The sequence below is a fragment of the Bos indicus genome, chromosome 7, assembly GCF_029378745.1.
Source record: "Bos indicus isolate NIAB-ARS_2022 breed Sahiwal x Tharparkar chromosome 7, NIAB-ARS_B.indTharparkar_mat_pri_1.0, whole genome shotgun sequence".
NCBI lineage: Eukaryota > Metazoa > Chordata > Mammalia > Artiodactyla > Bovidae > Bos > Bos indicus.
In genome coordinates, this window is record NC_091766.1 from 109,062,596 (window position 1) to 109,082,707 (window position 20,112).

The following is a 20,112-nucleotide window of genomic DNA, read 5'->3' on the forward strand; positions in this document are numbered from 1 at the left end:
ATTGATTGTTTTGATCTCCTTGAAGTCCTAAAATGCCTAGCTCCAAGAGCTTCTCTAACAAGCTACCCTTTCATGAAATCTGGCCTTGGGTTACTTTAAGGGATACTCAAACTCTATCTTATATATTCTTTAACTTCCTGTTTATTTCTCATTTTCCCCCCAGTCTGGCATCTGTGCTTCCCAAACAGTCATCCTTATGTCATCTGGTCCTCTGCCCTTTTGAAACCAGATCTCAGGTAAGGTCCTGATGTCTACCTTGCAAAGGTATTGGATCGGGTATCCTTTTAATTGGGAAAATGAAATGTTGATATCCTATGAAGGGAAATATAGTGGATAGTAGGGTGGATGAGGGAAGCATTGTTTATTACATTTTTTTTGTTTCTGAACTAGTGGGGTGAGGAGGAGGAGGTATCCATGGTGCCGTATCCATGGTGCCTGAAGACAGCTCAGCACAGCCAGTTGCATGTAGAGCGACAGCCTCCCTAAGCTGGTTCTACAGGAAGCATTCACATGCTCTGAGAAGTTGCATTCCTATCAGTCGGAGAATATTCATTTTTTAACTTTCTTGATATAAGGAGATTTCTTAATTAAAAGTTTCACAAGTACTGTTTTCTCCTTGTTGAAGTTGATTTCCCACCCAGTCTTAATGTTAATAGCAGGGTTATTCTTAAAACCATCTCTAAAAAATAATTAGCCACCTCCCCAGAAGCTGCTAGGACATCACCTCACTCTCTAGAAATTCTGTTCATGCCCTTCTGACTGCTATGCAATTAACAGTTTGCTGGTTCCTGTGAGCAGTGGAAAGAAAGAACAGTGAATGTGATGTAAGTATTTCTCATGCTCATTTGTTTTAGGACTGGGAAAGCCAAGAGCTAATCTGTTAGGACAGGGAAGGAAACAAGATTCTTCTCCTCTCCTTTAATGCCCCCATAAGTTATTTCTGAAATAAATAGCCCATAAATTATAGGCCAGGAAGAGTAAAATGGTTCCGTTTTACGAATGGTGACATAGAGGAAGCACCGTAGAACTGATGACTAGCTTCTCAGTTTTGGCTAAACCATCCGAGGGTTCGCTCTCCAGGGGGCAGAGATGTTGGCTCCGCCCTAACTGTCTCAGCTGGCGAGTCCGTTTGGCCCCCAGGAAGGGGGCCAGATCACAAATGTGAACACTACCCTTCTCAGCTTAAATTGAGAAAACGCTTCTCCAATGCTCTGTGCGAGGCAGAGGCCGAATGACTCGCTGCCATTGCAGCCCACCTCCGAAGACCCCAGCCACAGACATTGTCCATCTGCATCTTCCAGGATAGTTTTTTTTCAGTTCCCCATGTGTGGAGAATCTGGTTGCGGTGAGCAAATCACTCAGTAACTCTCCTTTGGGAACCCCACAAGACTGAAGTAGGCCCAAGGATACTACTTTTAGAGTTTCAGTTGGGTTCACCTCCTTCAGCATGTAGGTGAGAAAACCATGATTAGAAATGCTCCAGAGCAGGGAAAAGGAGCCTTCGCTAACCCCTGGATGTTTCAGAGCTCGGAATCTGACTCCTGCATATTGCTGAGTCCTCTCGAGCTGGGCTTCGTGGGGACGTCACCAGGCCACGGGTGCTCCAGGGAGGCTGGGTCCAGCCCACGGGGGGTGCTGTTTCTGAGAAGGCCGGTCACTCCGCCGCCTCTGGTCGGGCGCCAGGCTGCAGACTCACCACCCTCTGTGGGCAGCTGGGGCCTTTACTCTCCACCAGGAGACTGGCTTCAGACCTGGTTCCTTCACCACAGTGAGTTGTGTGAAATGGTGTCCAGAGTAACTTCTGCTGCTGGGCGTGTGGAGGTACAGAAAGTGATATGAGGCTGTACTTTAGAAAACCCCAGACGTACAGGCTGGGACTCATTGTATGACTTGACCAGCTGGGTACCATCCTTATTAGGTGACGAGAGTCTCCCCAAACCCCCACCTAAACTGCTGATTGTTACAGACCCTCATCACAGCAGGAATGGGAGTTTTGCTGAAAGATCAAGTATTTAACCTGTCCAAGCATTTATTTTACATTAGCTGTTAACACTTTCCCCATCATATACAATCCATCTGTGTAAAGGGCTTAATAGTAAAATTGATGGGCTCAACATTGTAATCAGGTCAATAAACTGTCTGATTTATTGAGATGATCCAATACTTTGGCCACCTGATCCAAAGAGCTGACTCATTGGAAAAGCTCCTGATGCTGGGAAAGATTGAGGGCAGGAGTAGAAGGGGACGACAGAGGATGAGATGGTTGGATGGCATCACCAACTCAATGGACATGAGTTTGAGCAAGCTCCGAGTTGGTGATGGACAGGGAGGCCTGGCGTGCTACAGTCCACAGGGTCACAGAGAGTTGGACACGACTGAGGGACTGAACAACAACAACAGCAACGTGTCAAATAGTCACACACGAGGTAGACGGCCTCTCGATGAAGGTGAAACAGGAGAGCGAAAAAGTTGGCTTAAAGGTCAACATTCAGAAAACGAAGATCATGGCATCTGGTCCCATCATTTCATGGCAAATAGATGGGGAAACAGTGGAAACAGTGTCAGACTTTATTTTTTTGGGCTCCAAAATCACTGCAGATGGTGATTGCAGCCATGAAATTAAAAGATGCTTACTCCTTGGAAGGAAAGGTATGACCAACCTAGATAGCATATTCAAAAGCCGAGACATTACTTGGCCAACAAAGGTCCGTCTAGTCAAGGCTATGGTTTTTCCAGTGGTCATGTATGGATGTGAGAGTTGGACTGTGAAGAAAGCTGAGCACCAAAGAATTGATGCTTTTGAACTGTGGTGTTGGAGAAGACTCTTGAGAGTCCCTTGGACTGCAAGGAGATCCAACAAGTCCATTCTGAAGGAGATGAGTCCTCGGTGTTCATTGGAAGGACTGATGCTAAAGCTGAAACTCCAATACTTTGGCCACCTCATGTGAAGAGTTGACTCATTGGAAAAGCTCCTGATGCTGGGAAAGATTGAGGGCAGGAGTAGAAGGGGATGACAGAGGGTGAGATGGTTGGATGGCATTACCAACTCAATGGACATGAGTTTGAGCAAGCTCCGAGTTGGTGATGGACAGGGAGGCCTGGTGTGCTGCGATTCATGGGGTTGCAGAGTGGGTCATGACTGAGCGACTGAATGGAACTGAACTGAACTGAGGTAAGCCTGCTGGACATTTGGGACAGTTAGGTGTCCCAAACACTCATTGGACTCAGTGTGTCCCAAATGAAGCTTCTTAGTCCTGCCAGCTAGGATTTAGGCTCACTATTCTACCAGTATTTCTTCAGAAATTCAAAAGAACCAAGATTTATAAAGAGTGATTTAGTAATTGCCTCACATCAGGGGCAGGACAGTGTTATCCCTCTTCCTGGTTTAGTAAGAGACTAGACGTGATTTCCTACTGTATTCAAAGAAACCCTATGACTCCTGACTTAGAATAGATATAAATCCCCAGCCTTTAGTTAAGAAATAGCATCTCTAATTCCTCCTTTGTCCTAACCTTTCCATATCACCTCCTTCAAACCTCATCCTAGACCTTAGGAACAACAATCTGGCTCCTGGAAATTTAAAAAAAATTAAATGTAGTTACCCAGAATTCTATGTATCTGAAATATTTTTCTATGAAGAGCTGATGGGGAGTGGATCTGTTTTGCTTGTATGTGTTTTGCTAGAATTGCCACTTTACATGGAAACACCAACAGGCACTCAGAATCACTTGAGTTACAGACAAACTCCTCCCTGCCCTCACTGTGTGGTCTGTCATCATCAGTGATAGAGTTCATTTGCAATTAGTAATCAGAGTAGTGATTGGCATGAAGTCCTATACAGGCATGGAAAGCAAAAAATGACTAATGGTAATCATGTTTGAAATATTGATTCATCCATTAATGTTACCTGCTAAAATCAACTTTATTGAAGAATAATATACTCAACAAAATGAAACCGTTTTAAGTATGGAGTTCAATGAGTTTTTAACTCAATGGGTCCGCATACTAATTAAGGAATGTTTGTACCACACCCTCCATTTCCCTCAGGCTCCCTGTGAATTTGCTAGGATTTTCATAGCAAAGCACTCCAAGCTGGGTGGCTTAAACAATAGAATGTATTGTCTTGCGGTTCTGGTGGTAGGAACCTGAGATAAGGTGGTTAGAAGCGTTGGTTCCTTCTAAAGGTTGTTAAGAATCCATTCCTTGTCTCTCTCCTAGCTTCTGTTGGCTTGCTGCATTCTTTGGTAGGTTTTGGTTTGTACATGAATCACCTGATCTCTGCCTTAATCTTCACATGCCATTCTCTCTGTGCCTAATTTCCCTATTTTATAAGGACATGGGTCATAGTGCGTAAGAGTCTAATAGTCTCATCTTGACTACATTTGCAGAGACCTTATTTCCAAATAAAGTCTGACGCAGTGGAGTTAAGAGCTAAATACATCTTTCACCATCACGCCCCTTTTCCTAAGAGCATGGCCCAATGTACCCATGAACAAGAATCCCTGTTTAGTGATGGAAATGTTCAAGCAGAGTCAGGACATGTTAGTTGCGTGAACAGGTTGTTCGAATTTCCCTGTCACCTGTGTCAAGAAGCAGTCATGGTTTCAGTGTGGTTTCCTTCCTCAGCCAACAGAGTTCAGTATGGAACCGCTCGACAAGCCTGAATCATCAGTTTCTCGCCTCTGCAGTCTTAGGATCTGCTGGGTTGAAGGCCCTCGTTTCCAGGGCTGATGAAGTAACGCTTTGTAAAGGGCTGCAGCAGTGGGCCCAGTAGACTTGAAGCTGTGACTCCTGCTTGGACACTTTGGAATCCTCGTGGTGTTGCACCAGTCATCCTAATTTCGGTGAGCTTTATCATATGTCCCAGTGAGGATCTGGAATTATCACTACCCCAATAGGGATATAAAGAAGTGGGTCTAAAATGCAAGAAACTCACCAAGTCATCTTTTGATGCCTTCAAACCCAGTGATAATCACACGTTGAAAATCATAGCAATCGTAACACCAGGGAAAAGCACTTGAGGACTCTGAAGCCTCGGGATTGACGGTCTGGGTCACCTTGCCAGGCAAGCAAATTAGAGCAACTGCTGATCCAATCGAGGGCTGCTTAAGGGCAAGACAATCCGGAACGAGTAGTGAAAGAGCGAAGTAAAACGACGGCACTTAAGCACTTGCTTTGCGCTCTGACTTTTGGGTGAGCATGCGCAGACTCCTAGAGATTGATGAGGCCGAGAGGGCCAGGCTGAGAGGAGTCGCTCTCTCCATTCTTGCCCATTTTCGCCCCATCGTTCTTCTCTCATTGCTTTCTGTGGACTCTTCTGTTGGGGTCTGAGCTAGTTTATATCCAATGCCAGACCTTCATACCAGGACTGACAGGTTATTTGGAAAGATTCTGAATCTTTATAAGTTTTTAAACTTATGAAATATATGAGGCACATAGAGAATGATATTGCAAACATCCATTATACCCACCAGTTCTGTTGAAGCCATTTCTTAATGCTTCTCAGAACTGCTGTGCGCTCTGCTCAGAGATAGCTACCGGGCCAGAAGTGGTGTATGTGATCTCCAGACACATGTGTTCACAAATGGTGTGTAGCTTCACGTGTTTTAACAAATACATATATGGTATATATTTTTCTAATTTTTTTTTTTTTTTGGCTCCACTATGCAGCTTGGGAGATCTTAGTTCCCGGTCAGGTGTGGAATGTGGGCCCTCCACAATGGAAGCATGGAGTCCTAACCATTGGACTTCCAGGGAATTTCCTGTAATTCATTTTTTGTTCAATGTGATTTTGAGATATGTTTTTGTTGATTAGCCTAGATTATTTTAAAGTCCAGAGATTGGTGAGGTTTTTTTTTTTGTGGGGGGGGTGGGCATTATTTTAATTTTCACCCAGAGTGTCATCAACTCTCCCTGTAACTAGAATATTTCATTCTTATTAGCAGAGGTCCTCGTGATTCTGGAACAAAAGAGATTCATAAGAGATTATTTAAGTCTAAGATATGCATCAGAGAATGAATGACTGTTGCAGAAGAAGGACTGGTTTTCTCTCCTGTGCACTACTGTGGAGCTGGGGTTCAAGACCATTCTTGTGAATTTCAGGTTGGCAAGAAAATAATTCCAGGTTAAGACCAGAAATTTCAGCAGAAGTATTGACTCTGTTACCCAATTGCTTGCCAATAATTATTGAAGATAAATTAGTTCTGCTTGCTTTTGTCTTCTTTTTCCAAGAGAATTTCCCATTCTTGTTGCTAGAAAGTATATTGTATTGAGAAGCAGTAAAAAAAAAAAAAAGGATGAACAAAGCTTCATTGGGAAATAACTAAAATTCTTACAGAGAGCTACCACCAGTAACTGAGAAGGATCAATAAACCCACACCTAACATCAAACGACAGCGCCGCTATCAACCATAACAGCCATAGAGAAGGATCAATAAACCCACACCTAACATCAAACGACAGCGCCGCTATCAACCATAACAGCCATAGAGAAGGATCAATAAACCCACACCTAACATCAAACGACAGCACCTCTATCAACCATAACAGCCATAGAGAAGGATCAATAAACCCACACCTAACATCAAACGACAGCGCCGCTATCAACCATAACAGCCATAGAGAAGGATCAATAAACCCACACCTAACATCAAACGACAGCGCCTCTATCAACCGTAACAGCCGTACCATGGTGCTGTTGTGCTATGTACTCTCTTTCCTCTGAAAAGAAATTCATGTTAAAACAGAGTTGTAGAAGTCCAACAAAGTCCTTACAAACACAACTACTCTCCAGAAATTTAGAATCCATGTCAGTGTTTGAGGTTTTAGTTTTTCTTCCCTAGCTTAGTACCAAAAGCCACCTCTGCAGCTGCTCTCATGACCTTTATTACTCTCCCAAGAAAGTCTGTTTGGGGGCCTCAGGGCAAGCGGTAGCCGGAATGTAGCCACTCTCACGTATGACCCAGGGCCCTTCTGGCTCGACGTCAGGCATTATCAAATACATGTAGTTCTGTCAGGTCACGTAGCAATGAACAGTACAACCGGGGCAAGTTCAGATGTAGGCAGAGTAGAATGAAAGAAGCTGGGAGAGTGTCATGGAGCTTTGCTTGCTTATTTTATTTTCATACTATTGCACGAAGGATGCTCAGCTTCAAATGAAGTAGACTCTGGGAGTCGGAGCATTATTGACGCCATATAAAGATGGTATTCGCTCTGTGTTGAGATGTGTAGGTGTCAGCTAGCGTATGTTTTTTAGTTCATAGATCTCTAGATTAAGAATAGTTGCATCCAAAGGTCTGCATCTGGACATATAAATCATGAGACCCTTTCCATATCGCCTTCTTTCACTTTAGTAATGTGCATTTACGTTCCTCCCATCCCTTTTTATGGCTTGATGGCTCGTTTCTTTTTAGCATGGAATAATAATATTACGTTGTCTGGGTGCAGCACAGTTTATTTATCTGTCCACCTACAGAAGGACATCTTGGTTGCTTCCAAGTTTTTGCAATTATGAATAAGCTGCTATAAACATCTGTGTGCAGGTTTTTCTGGGCATAAATTTTCAATTTCTCTGGATAAAGGCCAAAAAACGTAGTTGCAGGATCTTATGGTAAGGGTGTGTTTTGCTTTGTAAGGGTATATGCTGTACCATTTTCCATTCTCATCAGCAGTGAACGAGAGCTCTGTTGTTCCACATCCTCATCGGAATTTGGGGTTGCCCAGTGGACAGAGAAGCCTGGTAGGCTGCAGTCCATGGGGTCGCACAGAGTTGGACTTAGCGGCAGCAGCAGCAGCAGCAGTGTTCTGGATTTTGACTCTTCTAGTAGGCATATGATTATATCTCATTTTAATTTGCATTTCCCTGATGACATGTGACACAGAGCATCTTTTATAGGCTTGCTTGCCATCTTTTTGTAACTATGTTGTTGTCTTGAAAGGAATCCTTATATTTTAAAACTGTTGACCTAGGCAAATTTAAAACTACTGAGCTAGATAATACCACAGAGATATTAGAATTAGAAACATTGCCCATGTCTCAGTTACTTAATTTATGGGTCAGGAAGGTGCCAGTGTTAAACAGATGAGAGGGTGCATGTGGCGGACGATTGATCATGTAACCGGGACACGCCAAGTCCTTTCCCACAGCCGTGGGTCCCACAGTCCTTTCCCACAGCTGTGGGCTGCAGGCTTACTGTTACCTCAGTCCTCCTGGCAGGGAGTCTCTCGGCCACATGGAGGGAAGGGATACAAATCCTGCTTGGGTTGGGTTGGCCAAAAAGTTCGTTTGGTTTTAAGTACAAATAAAGTACATGCTTTTTATTTTACAAAGAAATTTATTGAACAACGTATTCACTAACCGAATGAACTTTTTGGCTAACCCAATATAACAACGTAAGGACATTCTGAAGAAAAGCATCACCATGAGAAATGCTGATTTTCTGCCATAGAAAATTTCGCTTTGAAGTTGCTAAAGGCTCCATCAGTTTTGCCTAGGGTCTGCAGGGTCCGCCCGTGCCCCTGAGAACTGGATGTTAAAGCTCGGATCCTGGCAGTGATGCCAGTGGAGGGTGGGGAGCAGCAAGTGCATATAACTTCTGAAGAGGGAGCAAGACTAGGAAGGAGCAGCGATTCATAACTTTCCAGCTGAGATTGAATTTAATGGCGGAGAGGAAATCTGACTGAAAAGTAAAAGTTTTGCACGAAGCTCGAAGCTCTGAGGTTTCAGTACCATCTAGTAGCAGTGTGATAGAGCCATATTTTCAAAATGTTACCATGCATTCCTCCTCCCTTTCAGGCAGATAGTAACCTGGACACATTGCCACTGGGAAGAATGTACAGCAGAAGGCCCATCAATGTTAAGTCTCTTTCTGAATCCTGGGTTCAAAAATCCTCGGGCTTTAAGGCAGAGTGGACAAAAGTATTCTCAGTAGGGCCCAGACTCTGAGGTCAGGTTTCCTGGGCTGGAACACCACTGGCCACCGACCACCTATGCAGTCCTGGGCAAGTTAATTGTCTTTCTGTACCCGAATTTCCTTACGTGGAAGCAAAACAAATTATACTTAAATGGGAGGAAGAATAGTTTTCTGCATAGCGCTGCTGAGGAGTAAACAAGTCAACATTTGTCAAGTGGTAAGGCAGCTTTTGGCACACAGATAACACATGGATGTTAGTTCTCTCTCTTTCTCACCACGCCCTTCCCATGTCAGGCCTTCCCTAAGAGATAATCCATGACAAAGAAATGAGCAAAATATTAACCTCCAAGGATGTTAAATGTAGCTTAATTTTGAAGTCTTAAAATGTATCAAATGAGGGCCTTAATGAGAATACTAGATGGCCTGCTTTCATCATACCTGTTTAGCTGCGTTGATTGCAGTTACGTCTGCGGCCCTGTAAGGTAACTAGGCTTTTAATATTACCCGACTTCCAAATAACTGGTTTCATGCGAGTCCCCCTCCCCAATTGTGCTCGTTCTTCCCCCTTCCCCAGGGAAGGGGCTGCCCAACATTCAGAAGAGAGCTAACTAATTAGCTTTAAGCTTGGTTTCATCTTCTTACCCACAGTGAATGTAGAAACCTCTCTGTGCTATCTGGGTGAGTGCTGCAGGCTTTAAAGCCATCTTTGAATATATTCGCTTGATTTTAAAGACAAAAATCTCCCTGGAACTTTTAACCATGGGCACCGCTTTCGCTTTTCTGAGTGGCTGCTCTCTGAACTTATCTGAAGCTGCCGTTAGAGGTGGTTGGGACCTGTTTCCGAAGATTCAGCTTCTGTGCTGCACCATTAAGCCTTTGAGGGCCAAGAAAAGCCACAAAGCATTGCTGATGTCAGGACTGAGGGAGAAACAAGCTTTGAAATATAGGAGAGGGAAGAAAGCAAAGCCTCTGCAGGTATGTCATTCCCAACCAGATAAAAATACAAACCCAGTGGAGAATAAAGGCGTGCCTTGCAAAGCTACCGCCAGTGCGGTGAAAAATTGAGGAGAGGAGGGTCAGAGAAACGGGAGAAAAATCCCTACGGGTATATTTAAACCTAAACCTGATGTTTAATTACAGTATTGCCACAAAATCCTTTCAAGTGCATGTGACCAAAAGGAACGGAGGGACAAGACCACACAGGGAGACATTGTAGAGGATCCAGGACACAAGAGCTCTGGTCTCTGTTTAGAAGTCTCCCCAGACCTTCGATTCTAAATCGCAGGTCCCGTCTGCATGGCTCACCAAAGCTCACAGATTTCAGCCTTGCCTCCAGGTTCCTGACGAGAACATTCAACCAGAAATAAGGCCACTGGCAACATGATTCAGGCTTGATTGGACCCTTAACGTTGTTTCCCAGGGATATTTATAAGAGAAATGTAATTTTGGAAAGAAAAATGTGTTGAGAATGGATGGCAATTCTTTCTGGCCCCAGATCTTGATTAAGGCAAAAGCACTGCAGCAACACAGAAGAGTTTGAGACTCAGCTTTAACTTTGTTTCACATAAAAATGCACCAACCGCAGTGTTCCGTAGAAAGACCTGGAGCTTTTAATGCCTTTAGTTGTGTTGTTTCCTGATTTATGTGGGGCGTTGTACATAAATGTGCCCCGCTTCCTTGATGAAGGTAGGCTTTCCTGCTTTATGGGTCTGCATACATTGTACTAAATTTCACTACAAGGGTCAAAATTTATGTTGAAGGTGGATCCAAGGAAAATTGACTTGAAAGAATTTCTTCAAAAGGAACAGAAGTGCTCACATTAATTATAGTTTCTGGTAGATGAGCTGAGTAGATAAGATCATAAGACATATATTAATGACAATAATATGAACACTTTTATTAAAAAATCAATTTAGGAATTATAGATCACAGAGAACACTCTCCATTTATCATGATTTTTTTGCATAGAATTTTCTGTTTACCTCCACTGGAGAGAATTATCATCATTCAAACTGTCTTCAAAAACATACTTCAGGAGACGATCTATAAGTTTTCCATAGTCTCAGCCTTGCTTTCCACACATGGGCAGGTGAAACACAGATCTTTTTCAATTGAGTCTGGTCAGGACTCTAAGTAACTTCATTTTGCCCGATCCCTGTTTCATCTCAGCTCTTCCTATAATTCCTTTGGGTCACATACTGTTCCAGCTCTTGGAAAAGTTTTGCATCGTGCTTCCTTTCCTTTCATCATCCTTCATTCTTTCTTTGATCTCTTCCTACTCCTCTTCTTCATCCACTGCATTTAATGCTGCTACTGAGGACCTTCTAACATAAGAAAATTCCAGACTAAGAAATTTCCATCTTTTTAAGTGTCACTGTGGACTGTGATATAGCATCAGTGATGTGGAGGCTATTAGAATAGATTTATTCATCAAACAAGCTTGTAGGCAAGTGTCTGAGGTCAGCTGTGTTGGGAAATATAAAGCACACCATCTGTATCCAAAGAATTTACAGACCAGTAGACTGTGTGGATCACAATAAACTGTGGAAAATTCTGAAAGAGATGGGAATACCAGACTACCTGATCTGCCTCTTGAGAAATTTGTATGCAGGTCAGGAAGCAACAGTTAGAACTGGACATGGAACAACAGACTGGTTCCAAATAGGAAAAGGAGTACATCAAGGCTGTATATTGTCACCCTGTTTATTTAACTTATATGCAGAGTACATCATGAGAAACGCTGGACTGGAAGAAACACAGCTGGAATCAAGATTGCCGGGAGAAATATCAATAATCTCAGATATGCAGATGACACCACCCTTATGGCAGAAAGTAAAGAGGAACTAAAAAGCCTCCTGATGAAAGTGAAAGTGGAGAGTGAAAAAGTTGGCTTAAAGCTCAACATTCAGAAAATGAAGATCATGGCATCCGGTCCCATCACTTCATGGGAAATAGATGGGGAAACAGTGGAAACAGTGTCAGACTTTATTTTTCTGGGCTCCAAAATCACTGCAGATGGTGACTGCAGCCATGAAATTAAAAGACGCTTACTCCTTGGAAGGAAAGTTATGACCAACCTAGATAGCATATTCAAAAGCAGAGACATTACTTTGCCAACAAAGGTTCGTCTAGTCAAGGCTATGGTTTTTCCAGTGGTCATGTATGGATGTGAGAGTTGGACTGTGAAGAAGGCTGAGTGCCGAAGAATTGATGCTTTTGAACTGTGGTGTTGGAGAAGACTCTTGAGAGTCCCTTGGACTGCAAGGAGATCCAACCAGTCCATCCTAAAGGAGGTCAGTCCTGGGATTTCTTTGGAAGGAATGATGCTAAAGCTGAAACTCCGGTACTTTGGCCACCTCATGCAAAGAGTTGACTCATTGGAAAAGACTCTGATGCTGGGAGGGACTGGGGGCAGGAGGAGAAGGGGATGACAGAGGATGGGATGGCTGGATGGCATCACTGACTCAATGGACGTGAGTCTGAGTGAACTCCAGGAGTTGGTGATGGACAGGGAGGCCTGGCGTGCTGCTATTCATGGGGTTGCAAAGAGTCAGACACGACTGAGCGACTGATCTGATCTGATCTGAGGCTGTATGCAGATTGAGAAGCAACAGTTACAACTGGACAAGGAACAACATCCTGGTTCAAAAGTAGGAATGGAGTATATTAAGGCTATGTATTGTCACCTTGCTTATTTAACTTATATGAGGAGTACATCTTGTGAAAAGCCAGGCTGATGAATGACAAGCTGGAATCAAGATTGCTGGGAGAAATATAAACAACCTAGATATGCAGATGATACCACTCTAATGGCAGAAAGTGCAGAGGAATTAAAGAGCCTCTTGATGAGGGTGAAAGAGGAGAGTGATAAAGCTGGCTTAAAACTCAGCATTCAAAAACCTAAGATCATGGCATATGGTCCTTTCCCTTCATGGCAAATAGATGGGGGAAAAAGTGGAAACAGTGGCAGACTTTATTTTGGGGGGCTCCAAAATCACTGCAGATGGTGACTGCAGCCGTGAAATTAAAAGACATTTGCTCCTTGGAAGGAAAGCTATGACCAACCTAGACAGTATAATAAAAAGTAGATATCACTTTGCCGACAAAGGTTTTTCCAGTAGTCATGGATGGATGTGAGAGCTGGACCATAAAGAGGGTTAAGTGCTGAAGAAATGATGCTTCCAAATTGTGGTGCTGGAGAAGATTCTTAAGAGTCCTTTGGATTGGAAGGCAATCAAACCAGTCAATCCTAAGGGAAATCAATCCTTAACATTCATTGGAAGGACTGATGCTATAGCTGAAGCTCCACCTGATGTGAAAAGTCATCTCATTGGAAAAGATCCTGATGCTGGCAAAGATTGAGGGCAAGAGGAGGAGGGGGCAAAAGAGGATAAATGGTTGGGTGGCATCACTGCCTCAATGGACATGGGTTTGGGTAGACTCCAGGAAGGAGTTGGTGATGGACAGGGAGGCCTGGCATGCTGCAGTCCATGGGCTCACAAAGAATCAGACACAACTTAGTGACTGAACGACAAGGTTGTAAAGACAGAAAAGTGGGAGAGTAGGGTAAATTGTTAAAAACCCTCCATGACTTTCTCCCTTATAGTTATCTCACTGCTGCTGCTGCTGCTGCTAAGTCACTTCAGTCGTGTCCGACTCTGTGTGACCCCAAGACGGCAGCCCACCAGGCTCCCCCGTCCCTGGGATTCTCCAGGCAAGAACACTGGAGTAGGTTGCCAGTTCCTTCCCCAGTGCATGAAAGTGAAAAGTGAAAGTGACGTTGCTCAGTTGTGTCTGACTCCTAGTGACCCCATGGACTGCAGCCCACCAGGCTCCTCTGTCCATGGGATTTTCCAGGCAAGAGTACTGGAGTGGGGTGCCATTGCAGGAATACCCAAAAGAGAGGAGAGTTTAAGAGTTTCATTTCTTTTTGTCTATTTGAAATTCCTTTGTTTCTAAACAGAAATTATCTTTCAGCAAGTGGGAGTTTATATTAAATTCATTCTATTCATAATGCATTAGAAATCTAAAATATCATGCTCTTAAATCACATTGGGAGAAACTGAAAACCAGGCATTGGATGACATGAAAATAGTATGTGAATAAAAGATCCCAGTAGAGGATTCGTATGCATGAGTATGACATTTCTTACTTGACCAGAGTTGACTGTAGAAGCTATTAAGTTGGGTTTACATGGTACAACCAGAACAACAGTTTAAAACCCAGTTGGATTTAATACTTTTCCCACCGAATTTATCGTTTCAGTAAGCAGACTTGTAAAAGGGTCAGGGTGGTTGAGTGGTTCATGGAAAACAACTCCAGACCCATAGTGAGGTTTGGGCACATGGCCCTTAAATTGACCCCACATAACTTTTACTGCCCTTTTGATTTCCCTTTAGTTCTGTGAGCTTGTTTGTGTTGTTCCTGAACTCTGTGTTAATGAAGCAACTTGAAATACATTTACCGCAGTGAGATAGTTTTTCTTAACCAATTTACTTTTCCAACATGGTCTTTTTTTTTTCTTTCTTTTTTTCCTATCTGCTTAAAAAAAACCTTCTGGTGTTTACGGCTAAGCTCTCACCCTGGCTTTCAAGGGTAAACGGGACTGTCTGTGGTAAATATCTGGGGAAGCAGTCAGGTACTCAGCACTCATTTTTACGCCTTTCTGCTTTATCCTTTGTGTCGGAGGCTACAAGCCTTGCAACTACATTTTCTAGAGCACTTTGACTCCTGTGTTCTAGATAGATTGACCTTTTGCCAAGTAGAAGCACTTATACAAGATTAAGAAAGAAAGAGAGGCAGCAGCTACTTTATTCTTTCTCTAACTCTAGACTTTGTGCTTTACAGAGATGGGGGTAGTGATCTCTTTTTCATTTACTTCTCACCTGCTATTGGTGTGTAGAGAAACTGTGAAGCGTTATTGGTTCTGCACATTCTTAACCTCTGGGCCTGAGTGCCTGACTCTGTCCAGGCCATTCTATAATGGCCTGAGGCTGTGGCCCGCGGCCTCCTGGGCGGCCCCTCCCCGGGGCTCTGGGCTGCGGCCTGCGGCCTCCTGGGCAGTGCTTTCCCCGGGGCCCTTGGCTGCGGCCTGAGGCCTCCTGGGTGGCCCCTCCCCGGGGCTCTGGGCTCCGGGCCGTGGGCCCCTACGCGGCACTTTCCCCATGGGCTGCGGCCCGCAGCCTCCTGGGCAGCAGTTTCCCCTGAGCTCTCCCCAGCCTGGCTCTGGGGCCGCCTCCACCAGACACCCGCTGTGGGTGGCAGGGGCAGAGTGTTCTCTGGCCGGGGCTTCCGGGGCCTTCCCCGCCTGCTGCCTGGCCTGGTCTGCGGGTGGCGCGGTGGCGCAGCACCCACAGCTCCCTGACCCCCCAGCTGGCCCCCAAGCCCAGGGGAAAAGCGGAGGAAGGAGGAGTCTGCAAACAGGCACTTAGCAGGCGTGCGCCGGACGCCAGCCCCAGGCCCGCGGAGGGGACCGCGCCTGTCGTGGGGGGTGGGCATCACTAGAGGATCCGGCCCTCACTCCACTCCACCCAGTTACTGCTCAAGAGTTCCCTTCCTGGTGCTGCAGATCCGGTCTGGGGCTGACCCCAGCGGGTCGGCTCTGAGGTCCCAGACCCTGGCTTCCTGCCTGCCCGGCTTGGTTCCTCCGGGCCCGGGGACCGGGTCAGGTTCCAAGCGGAGGAGTGGCTTTGCACGCGGTCATCAGATGCTGTTGACTAAACAGCAGATGCTGTTCTTAAATTTCTAATTCAGAAAGAATCACTAGTAACATACCAGTTAATAAGAATCATTTTATTTATGAGCATTTAGGAATAAAGTGTTGTGTATCATTTTTTTCTAGGAACATTATGAAACATTTTGCTGTTGTTAAAAATTTCACATACACGTTGAGATGGCTTCGTAGCACTTTATTGTACACATGTGGCATCATTGAACAATTCCTCTATTCCTGAATATCTAGGTTGTTTCTAGAATTTTTTACTATAAATAATGCTGCAACAAAAATAATAGCACAAAAATCTTCACAAAGAAATATCAGCATATTATTTCTTTAAGATTAAAGATATTTAGGGGTTATCTATTAAACATGAATACCGTTATAAGTGATGTGCAGAGAGCTACTAGAATTCAGAGGAGAATGCAAAGAAGTCATCGGTAGAGTGTGACTTTCCTCCAATATTGATTTTGTAAATAATAAACAAGTGGGCTAATGAATGAGCAAAGCAGGCCTGTTGTAAATCCACTTCTCACATGGCGCATAAATAAAGCAGATGCTGGGCTTAGAAAAGTGCTCGCTACCAGCACGTGTCACTTATATCGTCACAGTTAGTCTTACTCTATCCTGAACCTACTATTGATTTTGAAGCTTCTCTTGCATAAAAGGTTGATCAAAGTCCAGTACATATTATCACTATCAAGTACAGAGTCCACCCAAGGCCATCACTTCACCACTCATTTTAATTTAGGAACAAAGCCCTTTAAGCTCAGTGAGTCCAGACAAGGGGTGATACCGAGGGCCCCCGACCACCAGGTCGGTGGTCTTCCTGGGAGGAGCAGAGTGCCTGCAGGAAGAGCGGGAGGGCGGCCCCTCGGTGTGTCAATGGGCCAAGGCAGATGTTCTGTGCTAAATAGAACCGTTGTGAAGCTTAGTCATCTTAGGAGTCTACTCTCTGGACTACAACCTGGATGAGCAATATATGATGAGCTCATTTCTCAGCTGAAGGAGCTGCAGTGGGTAAACAGAGCTGTTTCCAAGTTAGCCCCTGGGCAGCCAATTCCTAGCACTGGCATTGAGCATATCAGACACTGATAGTTTCTTTTTACCATATTGGTGCTTTTAAAAATGGAAAACCACATCAAATACCAATATAATATAGGGGGAAATAAAGGTCAAGTTTCATATAATAAAGGAAAGCAATTTGTTCTGCTGACAATCCCTAGAACTTCAGCACTCAGCACGTTCAGAGGGAGCTGTGTGATGAAAAGCACCAGAGGGGGAAGCTTCTTAAAAGTTACAACTAATCTGATAAGCAAAATTTCTTTGAAAAAGTATTCCAGAAGGAAATCTTGAAGGAAGGAAAGCACAGCAAAAAATAATGTTGGTCCAGGTAACAAAGTTAGGGTTCACCTTGCAGAAACTTGTGGACATCCTTCCCTTTTCTTTGGCATGAGTGATTAATAGCCGGTTCAGCCCGTAATTTGTCATCCGCACGCTGGGCTTTTGGCACCTGATGTATGTGCAGCCGACACAGACCTCACCGTGGCCCGGGGCCTTGGCGGGAACAGTACCCGAGACGGGCATATATTCCGTTGATGGACCATTCTGGGGGACCGAGCAGTAGAGACGTGGTAGATCTTCCAAAGTGCCTGAGCAACGGCTCAGGGATGAGAAGTTCACTCTCGAAGACAATAGTAGGAAATCTTTTGACATGTGAATTAGCCTGAGTCTGGCACTGTTTTAAGTACTTTGCATATATTAACTCATTAGTTCTCACAACAACCCCAAAGAGAGCCTCGATCAGGATATCCTGAAGGTGAGGAAACTAGCTCATAGGTAGAACTCAAGGAATCTTCCCAAGTCACAAAGTGGAAGTTTCTGGGATGAGGCACAACCACCTTTTCCTTAAAAACCTCGCTGATGACTTCCAGGGCACGTGTCGGCTTTACCAGTCTGGCTTCAAGCATCTTCTGTCTCAACCCCTGTTGCTCCCCAATGCATCCTCTCTATTCTAGGCCCTCAGACGCTGTGCCATTTTCAAAATTTGTTTTGTCTTACGATATCCATATCTATCAGACGTATTCCTTCATTCCTTCACTGCTTGGCAAGTTTCAACTTCAAAGTTCCTCTGAAATATCTCCAATTTCCAAAGTGGCCCTGGATGTCTCCTTTGTAGAAGAGAATAATTTTTCTCTCCTCCATTCTCCAATAGCCTTTCCTCCTTGCTGTGATTAACACTTAACATGTTATATTATTTGTCATTTTTAATTTTAAGTGGCATTCCTTCAGAACAGGAGCGAGAACAATGTGCTACTCATTTTTCAAAAGAGCCTCCACCTGAGGAAGAATGTGGGATTCAAATATGTACTTTATAGGCTTATGCTGAGTTAATAATAGCAAATAAATGGTTAGCAGCATAAATAGATTACCAAACACCGGAAGAGTGGAAACATTATCAGACAAATTAGGGACAAATCATGGTTATTTACTTACAGATAATATCAGTCTTCCCTATAGCTCAGATGGTAAAGAACTGCCTGCAATGCAGGAGACCCAGGTTTGATCCCTGGGTTGGGAAGATCCCTTGGAGAAGGGTATGGCAATCCACTTCAGTATTCTTGCCTGGAAAGTTCCATGGACAGAGGAGCCTGGTGGACCACAATCCGTGGGGTCCAAAAGACCCCAACTGAGTGACTAACTCTACTACGTGAGGTAATATTGTGATTCTCATCTAATTACTTTGTTTTGTGGTCCAGTTGGTCCATTGTGTTCAACTCTTTGCAGCCGCATGGACTGTTCCCCACTATCTCCTGAAGTTTGCTCAAACTCAAGTCCATTGAGCTGATGATGCTATCTAACCATCTCGTTCTCTGTCGCCCCCTTCTCCTCCTGCCCTCAATCCATCCCCCTATCTGGGTCTTTTCCAATGAGTTGGCTCTTTATATTGGGTGGCCAAATTATTGGAGCTTCAGCATCAGTCCTTACAATAAATATTTTATATATATAATTACTTTATATATAAAGAAACTTTGTATAGATATAATTACTATACATGTATATACATATGTGTGTGTGTATATATATATATATATATATATATATATATATATATATATATATCTTGAAGGCAATGGCAAGCCACTCCAGTACTCTTGCTTGGAAAGTCCCATGGACCGAGGAGCCTGGTAGGCTGCAGTCCATGGGGTCACTAAGAGTTGGACACGACTGAGCGACTTCACTTTCACTTTTCACGTTCATGCATTGGAGAAGGAAATGGCAACCCACTCCAGTGTTCTTTCCTGGAGAATCCCATGGACAGAGGAGCCTGGTGGGGTAAAGTCCAGGGGGTCACAATAGAGTTGGACACGATGGGGAGACCACACATACTAGCAAAGTAATGTTAAAAATTCTCCAAGCCAAGCTTCAGCAATACGTGAACCGTGAACTTCCAGATGTTCAAGCTGGTTTTAGAAAAGGCAGAGGAACGAGATCAAATTGCCAACATCTGTTGGGTCATTGAAAAAGCAAGAGTTCCAGAAATACATATATATTTGCTTTATTGACTACGCCAACCCTTTGACTGTGTGGAACACAACAAACTGTGGAAAATTCTTCAAGAGACAGGAATACCAAACCACCTGACCTGCCTCCTGAGAAATCTGTATGCAGGTCAAGAAGCAACAATTAGAATTGGACATGAAACAACAGACTGGTTCCAAATAGGGAAAGGAGTACGTCAAGGCGGTATATTGTCACCCTGCTTATTTAACTTCTATGCAGAGTACATCATGCTAAATGCTGGGCTGGATGAAACACAAGCTGGAATTACGATTGCCAGGAGAAATAACCTCAGATATGCAGCTGACACCACCCTTATGGCAGAAAGTGAAGAATTAAAAAGCATCTTGATGAAAGTGAAAAAGCTGGCTTAAAAATCAGCATTTAGAAAACTAACATCATGGCATCCAGTCCCATAACTTCATGGCAAATAGATGGGGAAACAATGGAAACAGTGACAGACTTTATTTTCTTGCACTCCCAAATCACTGCAGATGGTGACTGCAGCCATGAAATTAAAGAAAAAAAAGCTATGACCAACCTAGACAGCATGCTAAAAAGCAAAGGCATCGCTTTGCCAACTAAGGTCAGTCTAGTCAAAGCTATGGTTTTTCCAGTAGTCATGTATGGATGTGAGAATCAGACTGTAAAGAAAGTTGAGCACTGAGGAATTGATGCTTTTGAAGTGTGGTGTTGGAGAAGACTCTTCAGAGTCCCTTGGACTGCAAGGAGATCCAGCCAGTCCATCCTAAAGTATATCAGTCCTGAATATTCACTGGAAGGACTGATGCTGAAGCTGAAACTCCAATACTTTGGCCACCTGATGAAAAGAACTGACTCATTTGAAAAGACCCTGATGCTGGGAAAGATTGAAGGCAGGAGAAGAAGGGGACAGCAGAGGATGAGATGGTTGGATGGCATCAC

The 20,112-nt window shown here is 44.0% G+C and overlaps 1 long non-coding RNA gene across 1 annotated transcript in view; it reads left to right on the forward strand.

Moving 5' to 3' along the window:
- The window catches only part of LOC139184242 (uncharacterized), an 89,019-nt gene extending 87,329 nt beyond the window's left edge, over positions 1-1,690 (forward strand). Inside the window, exon 4 of the long non-coding RNA XR_011567840.1 lies at positions 164-1,690. This is a non-coding gene — a long non-coding RNA (uncharacterized lncRNA). The remainder of the gene's footprint in view (positions 1-163) is intronic.
- The last annotated feature ends 18,422 nt before the right edge of the window (positions 1,691-20,112 follow it).